General features: G+C 40.6%; 1 non-coding gene across 1 annotated transcript in view; it reads right to left on the bottom strand.

Annotated features, from left to right (window-relative positions):
• LOC101619239 overlaps positions 1-9,112 on the bottom strand; it is a 33,029-nt gene that overhangs the window by 13,751 nt on the left and 10,166 nt on the right. The window contains exon 3 of the transcript XR_001145713.1: positions 805-878. This is a non-coding gene — a transcript (uncharacterized LOC101619239). The remainder of the gene's footprint in view (positions 1-804; positions 879-9,112) is intronic.

Here is a 9,112-nt window from a genome sequence, read left to right as displayed (position 1 = left end):
AAAAAAAATGTGCAAAATGATGTAAAAATAAACTTTGTAATAAAAAAAAACATAAAACTAAAAACTAACTATGAAAAGAAAGTAAGGGGCTCACTTATATATGGAATATAGAGAAACCAAACAAAAGGTCAAGAAAGGTAAAAAAGCATACAGAAGGGAGGGGGTTTAAGAAAGGGCAAAAATATGGGAGGAACCTCTCTGGGGGCCTAGGGATTAAGTCTCAGTGCTATCACCACTACAGCCTGAGTTTGATCCCCAGCTAGGAAACTAACCCATATAAGGTGCAGCAGACCTCTCCTGTCTTACCCACTGCTCCCCTCAGCAATCTATTTCAGTAGATCTGGCTTGTTCTGCTCCCCAATTTGTCTCTGATGAATCTTCTTACACCTTTGGCCTACACCCCAGTTCTTCTACATAAAAAAAAAAAAAAAACGGGAAGGGAGAACATAAGGGAATATGGTAATGATTCATGAGTGAAAAGGTGACAGAAAAATTATGGGGACTATGACAATGAAAAAAATTAGTAATTCAAAAAATATATGGTCTAGAAGTAGCTGCCTTCATCTATCAATGCTTTTCTTTTTTTCATCTTTTCTATTAGTGAGAAAAGTTGCCTGATTAACACATTAGCTTGTTGGAAAAAATTACATTTGAAGCATTTCAACTTCTAAATACTGACATCGTTCCCCTATTTACCGGTTGTATATGAGTTAATATTTATCATAGAAACACATGCGTCGCAGCAGAACAGACTATGTGTCATGGTATCACAACTTAAGTCTTATTCAAGAGGAAATACCTTACCGTGTTTCATTTTGTCTTTTAGAAAGAAGCAATGATTTGGTTCAATTAGATATTTCTTCAAGGTCCTCCATGACCTAAGGAAAATAAGAATTGAGATGTGTTTTCCTCCATCTCAATTTTGATTTATATACACACATATGTACACATCTTTCTTATCAAATTATATAAATGTGCCCCTTATCTTTATGATATGCAGGGTTGAGGTGAACTTGCTAGAATATCCAGACAAGCTAGATGCTTCCCTACTTAGGGGAGAAGTTTGTTAATCAGAACCCTGCCAGGTGTCACAGAAGTGAGCACCTTTTCTACTCCCCTATTTTCGGTGTCACCCAAAGTTCTAACAAGCTTGATGATCTTTTAAGATATTACAAAGCATGAAGGAGTCACTTTCTAACAACAAGAAACAACTGATGGCAAGAAAATATCAAAGAAACAAAAAGACTAAAAGAACCTGTGCCTGATGAGGGCAAAAGTTTCCTCTCTCAGCAACATGCTGTGAGGCCATCACCCTTGTCTGAGGTAGCTCAGGTGGGATCTATAATGGGTCTGGGACCTATAATCATCTGAGTTTAAATCCTTTTTCTAGATGTGTGATCTTGATCTTAATGTCTCTTAGCCCCATTTTCTTCATTGTGGAGTGAGGTATACTTTGATTCCTACTTTTAATTTATACAATAGCAATTTAGCAATTAAACAGCATACTGGTTAGTTGTTATGTATTCATAGTTATTCTTGCTTCTTTTCCCCTTAGTGTTCATTTCTGATTGTATGGCATTATAGTCAAAGAGAATACTTGGTATAATTTTGATCCCTGTAGCTTCAACATTTGTCCTGCTGTCCCAACATATAGCCTATTCTTAAAATCTTCAATGTATGCTTGAAAAATAATGTTGTATGCAATGGTTCTTGGATGGAGTATTCTATAGAAACCTGCTAGATTTATTTGGTCTAGCCCCTCTTTTAAGGTTATTGCTTATTCAGCAAAGGATTGATCTGTCCACAGTTGAATGTGAGGTATTAAAGAGGCCCTACTATAGTGGTTGTTTTCTATCCATTTCTATTTGGTCATTGTCTTAAGTGCTCCATAATTTGATGAATGTATGAGTGTCATATCTTCTCAGCTCATTAGGTTCTAAGTAATAATATAATGTCTATATGTCTTATTAGCCTTTTTAATGGGAGTCTATTTAACAGATATTAGTATAGTTTCTTCTGCTTTTTTTGGTTGCATTTGCTTATATGACTGTTTTCTAGCCTTCAACTCTAAGCTTTTGTTGGTGAGATGTATTTCTCATAAAAAACACACAGCTATAATTTTTTTTAAGCCATTCAGTCACTCTACATCTTTAGACTGGTGAATTCAGTCTATTTATATTGAAGGTAATTACTGAGACATCAGTGCTCTTTGACATTTTCTTTTGTGTTTCTTTCTTTTTTTCATTTTGGTTTTAGTTTGGTTTGTCTTTCTATGTCTTATTTAGGTTCCTTATCCATTGTCCTTTGTGTTATATTAATTTTTTGGAGGGTTCTACTGAGGTCAGTATATGAGGGGCTATTTATGTGATCTGATTTGTTTTTTTCTGAATGATCACATTGTTACTCTTCTACATGTTAAATGATTTAGGTGAACTTGTTGTTGCCTGTATAGTAGAAGCTTTATAATAACCCTTTTGACACTTCTTTCTTTTTGGGTGGGGCAATACTGAATTGCAAAATCTTTCTTTTTTTTTACATAATTCTTTTTTGTGCATTTTTCCATCTCAGTTGTAATTCCCATGGCTTCCCACCACCACTTCACCCATGTGCCATCACTACAGTCTAGTGCACTCTTCCCAACCCAAGTTCCGATCCCATTTCCCCTCCTACCCCCCATAAAATGTCTCTGGTTTATAGTTGATCATTGTTTTCATTTTTACTCTATTACATTTGCTTGTCTCTTCCAAACCCCTCTCCCTCCTCCCCAATCCCTTATGCTCCTGCTATGACTGAAACCATCCGGTATTTTTCTTTTTCTTTCAGGCTTATTTCACTAAACATGATCCCTTCCAGCTCCATCCATGTTGCTGCAAAAGGCATGAGTTTATCATTTTTGATTGCTGAGTAATATTCTACTGCATATATGTGCCACATCTTCTTAATCCAGTCATCTACATTTGGGCATTTGGGTTGATTCCATTTCTTCCCTATTGTGAATAGAGCAGCAATAAATATGGGGGTGCAGGTGTCCTTTTGAATCAATTTTTATGTCTTTTGGGTATATACCTAGGAGTGGGATTGCTGGGTCATAATGGAAGCTCTATTTGTAGCCTTTTGAAAAACCTCCATATAGCTTTCCATAGTGGTTGTATCGGTTTGCATTCTCACCAGTAGTGCAGGAGAGTTCCTTTTTCTCCACATCCTCACCAACACCTGTTGTTGGTAGTTATTTTAATATGTGCCATTCTCACTAGTGTGAATGTGGTTTTTGGTTGGGAGTGACCAAGTGCGGAGATTGACTGAGGGATTGGATAAGACAGTACTAAATTAGGCCTTGCATCCAATTAACTGGGCCTCGTATCCGGGATGGAACTAGCTGAAGGATAACGAACTGGGCCTCACATCAAGGACACAGCAATGAGTCATTCCTTTGGCATCTGAGCTTTGCACCTATGCAGGGAGACCCTTCCCCCTTATTGAGTTGGCAATAGCTGCAGACCCCACCTAGGGACTCCATCTCAGCTGCTGTCCAGGAGTAATAAACTCTGCTTGCTCAGCCTTTCTGCCTCCCATCTTTCTTTCTTGCAGCCGGTCAAAACAAATTGGTTCTGAAACCCAGGATCGTTGAGTAGAGCCATACTTTGAACCTTTTCTGTGACCTAGCGTGCTTCTTTTCTCCTCTCTTTCCTTCTCTCTGGAATGTAGGTGTGATTGTGTGAGTGAATAAACAGCTCTTACACCAGTCCTAGCATACTGGCTCGGGGTTGATTGGGACTGTATCCTTGTTCTTGAGACCCATAAGGCTTAGTGGAGACTTGGCCAGTAGCTCTAGACTTGGCCAACCAGGCACGGCTTATATGCGCACTCCTATGCTAAGGGTCTCTTTAGATTCCACGAGGAGTCAGGTGGGAACAGTCAATTTGAATGTATCCTGATCCCCAAGGCCTCCTGGCCTCCCTCTTTGCTGCAGTCTTTCTGTTGATCTTGGCGTTTTGCTCCTCTTGGCATCACCTCTGTGGTGCCAAAAATATGTGATTACATCGCAGGAACAAGGTTAGGGTAAGTCACCCCGATTCTGGCTCAAGAACACCCTCTACTCTCCCTCTTTTTTTTTCTCCTTTCTCTCAGTGTGGTCCCTCCTAGGGCGCACTCATCCCTCACAGAGTGTTTTTGGTCGCTCCTAGGGCGTTTTTGGTCCCTCCCAGGGCACAGCTTGTGAATTTGTCTCTCTCAGGACATAGCTTGTTGAATTTGTCCCTCCCAGGGCGTATTTTGATGTATTTGTCCTTCCTAGGGCACACTTACCTCTTAAGCTGTTTTTGTTTTTTATTTTTTTGTTTTTGTCTCTTCTCTTCTTTTCTCTCACTCCACACATAGTGGGTAACTTTTAAACCCCCTCCAATGCATCCTCAGTCATTGGGATACTTTGGGTCTTAAACAAGATGGCCTCAAGAAAAAAAAAAAAACTTGTTCGTTTCTGCAATGTAGTATGGCCCCAATATAAGTTAATAACAATCACTGGTGGCCAGAAGGAGGAACACTTGATTACTCAGTCCTTAAGGATCTAGGCAGGTTTTTATACTGCACTGGCAAGTGCTCTGAGACCCTTTATCTTCAGGTTTTCTTTTATATCCGTTCCAGTCCTTCACTTCTTAAGCTTTGCAGTCCCTTCTATATACTAGTGGCAAAAACAGGCATTCCCAGTCACCCCTGTCCCCAGCATCCAAAACCAATTCCTCTCTTTCCTATGGATGAGGAAGGAGACTATCTTTTCCCTTCTGCTCCGGTACCTGACTTGACCCCGCCATATCCTACTCAGACAAGAAGGGTCCAAAACTCCCCTGTTACAGGAGACAATAACAACAAAGAGGATAGTGGTGAATGGCCTGACACCCCATATGGGAAGGATGGCCCTCCCTTGGGATCCCCAGGACCGGAAGGCACGGTCAGGATCTATTCGCCTTTTCCACTTTCAGAGCTCTCAAACATAGAAAAATGGCTCGGCTCTTTTCAGGATGACCCTATACTGTACACACAGGAGTTCACCTTCCTTCGTCAATCCTTTGATCTGACGTGGCAGGACATTAATATCATCTTAGTGGCCACCCTTCCTTCAGAGGTCAGAGTGCAGATTTTTCAGGCAGCCAAAGAACACACAGATTGCCAAAATGCCCTTAATCCCGATCATCCAACAGGGGGTGAGGCTGTCCCAGATCAGGACCCAAACTGGGACTACCAAAGAGATAGTCCAGGTAGACTTAGGAGAAACATATACTTCGCCTGTTTAATAGCAGGCCTTAAAGCCACGGCTCAAAAAACCGTGAATTATGACAAACTCAAGGACATTTCTCAGGGAGCTGATGAAAATCCAGTGGCCTTTCTAGGTTGCCTTACCCACTGCCTACAAAAATACACCCGCCTCAATCTCAAACAACCAGTGGGCCAAGCCATATTAGCATCCCACTTTATCACACAATCTTACCCAGATATCAGGAGAAAAATCATCAAGGCAGAAATGGGACCTCAAACCCCCATCAAAGAGTTACTAGACACATCGTATAGGGCTTTCAATATCTGGAACGAGTCAAGGGCTCAGCAGCAGGTCGCTCTAATGATGGCTTGTGTCAGGACCTCTCAGAGCCAAAGAAAATTCCACAGTGCTTTAGATGTGGTGATACCAGCCACTGGGCTAATCATTGTCCCCACCAATTTAACCGTCCTCCCCCAGGGCTATCCTCCCCCGGGGCCCTGACCTCAGTGTGGCCAACTGGGACATTGGAAAAATCAGTGCCCCAAACATGCCCTACTTATAGAAAACTCTCAGGTGACCCTGGGGGGTGGCCAGGGTGGCAGACGTCTTCCCCCTCCGTCCTCCTTAAAAGCTTTAAAACAATGGTCGAACTGCAGGGGGCCCCCTTACATTCCTGTACTCAGGAAGTGGAGAGGGCCCAGTGACCCTGGCCTGACCTCAGGTTCTCTCCTCTGGAAGATGCATGGTGCCAGTATGTAGATGGCTCAGTCTGTGGAGACCCACCTCATGCTGCATATGCTGTCACCACACTAGACAAGTCATAAAAGCCAGGCCCCTGGCAGGAGGAACGGCAAATCAGCAGGCTGAATTAATTGCCTTAGCAAGGGCTTTTCAGCTGTCTGAGGGCAAATGGGCCAACATCATCACAGATTCAAAATATGCCTATTCCATCACCTTCCACCATGGTCAAATCTGGGAGAATCAGGGTTTCCTGACCACTAAAGTTACCCCAATTATTAATGTCCCACTTATTCACCAGTTAAAGGCCCTCCAATTGCCTCAATCAGTTGCTATTATTCACACTCCTGGCCATGGTCACGGACATGTCCGATGGACACAGGGAAATGATATGGCAGACCAAACAGCCAGGAAAGCAGCACTTACCACTGGCTCAACGACCCCTAAGGGCCTCCTCATGCTTCCAGGCACAGATAAAACACCCTACTACACCCCAGGGGAGGAGAAGAGGGAGGAAAAGGCATATAAACAGGCAGGTTTTGAGTAAAAGGAGGGAGGGGTAGGGGCTTTCTCCATGGTCAAGGAAGCCTCAGCCACAGTATGCCATAACCTCTTAACATTCTTCCTCCATTGCTTTGAAATTATGCTTTCAAGTTCTTTCTCTTTTGCTTCTGTTTGCCAGCTGCTGAGGCCTATTATCAACTGGTTTGATTGGTTTTCTGGTTTTCTTTAATTTGCCTATACTATTTCTTAGCTCTGTTACAATAGTAGCTGCCTCATATATTCTTTATTTTGTTGTTGCTTTATAACATCCACTGTTTTTGTTCAGTTCCAAAAATTGTTATAGCTGTTACCCTGAACTCTTCTTTAGTCATGTTCTATGGTTCTGCTGAACTGAAATTATTCTCAGGGATTTTTGGCTACAGAGTTTGTGATATGTTCTCTGTCTCTTCATTTTTTGGTTTTTTCTTGGGGGGAGGCCGAATGTTGTAACAGATAGACTTTCAACAGTTGTCTTTGGCCTGTTGAAGTAACTGCAGAAGTAGTACTGGCAAAGAAATGTAGATTACAAAGAACCAGTGGGTAGGCTACCAAAGGATCACATTCAGTGAGGATCAGGGATTTAAGCTTCTGACTGTACTTTGAGTCCACAGCTGCGTGGTAGAGATCCACAGTGAGCTCCTCCTCTAAGCCAGTTTCTTGGTGATAGCATTTTATAGACTTATGTCAGCTTCCACTTCTGAGCTATTTTTGAACACTAGGCACAGAGTTGGGCATGGATTGCAGTTGATACAGGGTCAATTTTTCATCAATTGATCACTTTTTATTTCATTTGTCCTTCCTCTAGCCTGAAATTTTGTGCTTTGACTTATTGTCATTGATAGACATTTTAATATTCATTCTTGACAGATCACGATCTCTCCATAACATGTATCTCCATAACATCTTCTGCCCATGCAAGATCTTAATTATTCATCACAATCCTGTTAACTTGTTGCCCATTATTGCCAGGTATTTAATTCTTCTTTTTAAAATACATATACCAGCAGAGTAAGAATTATTAACTTAAGCCTGAGCTCTCGATGTTGGATAGCAGAAGCTTGAAATCAGCAGTGGGAAACAGATCACATAGCCATGTCTCTTCGTAAAAAAGGCTACTAGTTGAAATTGAAGTTGGAATATTCCAAAGACCTGCCAATCCCCATATATTCACAAGACTGAGGTAGAACACTGTTTTCTTCACTCTGCTACCACTTTGCTGGACTTCTTTTGCCTGAATTTGCCTGAAATTTAATTGGATTATTTGTCTTTTTATTATTGGGTTGAAAGAATTCTTTAAATATTCTGGATTAAAGTCAGTTTGTAAGAGTTTGATAATTTCAATTAGCAAAGTGTCTTTTCATTTTTATAATGGAATCTTTTGAAGCACTGGATGTAATTTGGATGAAATCTAACATTTTTTCATTCATCAATTATGCATTTCATATTAGGTAAAAAAATGAAACAATGTACTAAGTGTTCTTCTAAGAGAAAAAAAACATTTTAGTTTTTACATTTAGATCCACTTTCAGCTAATTTCTGTGTATGATAAGGGTCTACATTCTTTTTGCATATGAATATCAAACCACCATTATTTGGAAAAGTGTACCCTTTCCATGTTGAATTTCCTTGACACCTATGTTAAATCAAAATTTTCTTGACACCAAATACCACCGTGTCTTATTATAAAGTAAGAAATGAAATCAGATAGTATGAAATACCCCACTTTTTAATTTTCAAGACTATTTTTCAGTCATCTAGGTATTTTGCATTTCCGTAGAAATTTTAAAATTAGTTTGTCAATTTCTACTAAAACACCTGCTAGGACTTTAATTAAGATAGGACTGTGGGCCCTCCCTGGTGGCATAACAGTTTAGGACACAGCACAGCAAGCCGGCCACAGGTCTCAGTGCAAGTTTGATCCCTTGCCCTGGAGGGGACCACATGGCACAGCAGACCTCTCCTGTCTTGCCCGCAGCTCCCCTCAGCAGTGTACTTCATCAGTCTGCCTGTTCTGCTCCGCACTCTCTCTCTGGTGAGTCTCTCACTGCCCCTGCACCACTGGCCTGTACCCCAGTTCTGTATGCATAAATAAATAAATCTTTTTTTTAAACCCTTAAAAATAGAAAAGATAGGACTGAATCTTCAGGTCAAATTGAGGACTGATGTAGTAGCAAATATTACAGTCCTACGACCACAGAATACTATCATCTTATTTAGTTCTTTTATTTTTCTCAAAAATATTTTATAGTTTTCAATACATAGACATTTCAAATCTTTTGTCAAATTTTTTCTGTGCCCTCCTGTCATGACTTCAAATTAACCTTATATGCCACCTGATGTTGTTGTATAGAATCACATAAGTTTCATCAAATTTTTCAAAAAGTCTCTATTGCTGGATCATCATGGTTACTGGTCTTTTATAGTTAGGAAACTTGAGTTAATGTGCTCCAATTTTTTTTTATTACAAAAGTTTATTTTTACATCATTTTGTACATTTTTTTTCCATCTCAATTGTAATCCCCGCGGGTTTCCCATCACCAAGTCACCCATGTGCCATCACCATAATCCCGTGCATTTCCC

This window comes from Condylura cristata, unplaced genomic scaffold (genome assembly GCF_000260355.1).
Source record: "Condylura cristata isolate star-nosed mole 26May11 unplaced genomic scaffold, ConCri1.0 scaffold00023, whole genome shotgun sequence".
Taxonomy (NCBI): Eukaryota; Metazoa; Chordata; class Mammalia; order Eulipotyphla; family Talpidae; genus Condylura; species Condylura cristata.
Note: the sequence above shows the minus strand (reverse complement) of the source record. Positions and strands in the feature narration are given on the sequence as shown.